Source organism: Silurus aristotelis (assembly GCF_946808225.1).
Source record: "Silurus aristotelis genome assembly, chromosome: 6".
Taxonomy (NCBI): domain Eukaryota; kingdom Metazoa; phylum Chordata; class Actinopteri; order Siluriformes; family Siluridae; genus Silurus; species Silurus aristotelis.
The window spans coordinates 16,524,251-16,526,200 of NC_139579.1; the positions used below are offsets into that span (position 1 = coordinate 16,524,251).

Below are 1,950 nucleotides of genomic sequence, written 5' to 3' on the forward strand. Positions count from 1 at the left end.
CACGCCATTTTTAACACATTAACCTGTTTCTTGTCATTTCCTGGCTCTCACGCACCACAAATGTACGCTAGTTTACGAAGCTCACAGTGAGCAGGCAGAAGTCAACAAGAAGTATAGGGTTAACATAAATGAGACAGTCAGTGATGTAAACATGACTGAGAACAGACACATTCCTGATCACCTGATCATCATCATCTTTTCTCTGCTTGTGTTCTATATGGTGAATGTTCAACCTGGATACATTCATTAGGTAACACATAAATTAGGGTTGTCAAAATTAACGCGTTAATAACGTGTTAACGCAAATTAATTTTAACTCCATTAATTCTATTAACGCGTGCCTTTCAGTTTGACCATTTTTATTAAAATATAAATAAATATATAAGAACAATGCCTGTATTGATTAGAGTACAAACCCGAATCCAAAAAAGTTGGAACACTGTACAAATTGTGAATAAAAAAGGAATGCAATAATTTACAAATCTCATAAACTTATATTTTATTCACAATAGAATATAGATAACATATCAAATGTTGAAAGTGAGACATTTTGAAATGTCATGCCAAATATTGGCTCATTTTGGATTTCATGAGAGCTACACATTCCAAAAAAGTTGGGACAGGTAGCAATAAGAGGCCGGAAAAGTTAAATGTACATATAAGAAACAGCTGGAGGAACAATTTGCAAGTTATTAGGTCAATTAGCAACATAATTGGGTATAAAAAGAGCCTCTCAGAGTGGCAGTGTCTCTCAGAAGTCAAGATGGGCAGAGGATCACCAATTCCCCCAATGCTGAGGTGAAAAATAGTGGAGCAATATCAGAAAGGAGTTTCTCAGAGAAAAATTGCAAAGAGTTTAAAGTTATCATCATCTACAGTGCATATTATCATTCAAAGATTCAGAGAATCTGGAACAATCTCTGTGCGTAAGGGTCAAGGCCGGAAAACCATACTGGAAGCCCGTGATCTTTGGGCCCTTAGGCGGCACTGCATCAAATACAGGAATGCTACTGTAATGGAAATCACAACATGGGCTCAGGAATACTTCCCGAAAACATTGTCGGTGAACACAATCCACCGTGCCATTCACCGTTGCCGGCTAAAACTCTATAGGTCAAAAAAGAAGCCATATCTAAACATGATCCAGAAGCGCGGGCGTTTTCTCTAGGCCAAGGTTTATTTAAAATGGACTGTGGCAAAGTGGAAAACTGTTCTGTGGTCAGACGAATCAAAATGTTAAGTTCTTTTTGGAAAACTGGGGTGCCATGTCATCTGGACTTACACATCTGGAAAGGCACCATCAATGCTGAAAGGTAAAACCAAGTTTTAGAACAACATATGCTTCCATCCAGACGTGCATTTTCCAACATGACAATGCCAGACCACATACATCAATGTGTATATATATATATATATATATATATATTCACACACACACACACACACACACACACACACACACACACACACACACACACACACACACTGTGTATGTGTGATATGGGTGTGTATGTGTGTTTCCTGTCCTTACATAGACTAGGATATTTATTGAATGTTTATCTAAGCCTTACTCCAACCTTTCTTTTTTTCCATTTCCTACTGAACTATTTAATTTAACTATCTATCTGCTTTCTAATATACATTAAGCTGTTATCGTGCCTCATGACAAGCTTTACCTTGGATTACCTGGAATTTAGATTGAGAGCAGCGAGATAATTCTCCAGCCCTCTCAAAGCACTGAATAATGCTGACAGAGTGTAGACACTTTCCATCCTTGACACAATAAAGCAGGAGACAAACAGTGCTGCTAGGATATTCATAGCCTTGTATTACCCGCAGCTGTACCTGGCCTGCAATCACATTATCCTTTATTTGATGTATGAAGTCAGGAGGAGCAATGACCCCTCTAGGCGCTGGCGTCTGGCTTGGAGGAATCCGACTGAGGTGCAG

The 1,950-nt window shown here is 38.7% G+C and overlaps 1 long non-coding RNA gene across 1 annotated transcript; it reads right to left on the minus strand.

Annotated features, from left to right (window-relative positions):
* Positions 1 to 484: 484 nt before the first annotated feature.
* LOC310727400 lies at positions 485 to 1,261 on the minus strand. The gene is made up of 2 exons (XR_014534014.1): positions 1,027 to 1,261; positions 485 to 976 (listed from the first exon to the last, which is right to left on the minus strand). It is a non-coding gene; the product is annotated as an uncharacterized lncRNA (long non-coding RNA).
* Positions 1,262 to 1,950: the final 689 nt, after the last annotated feature.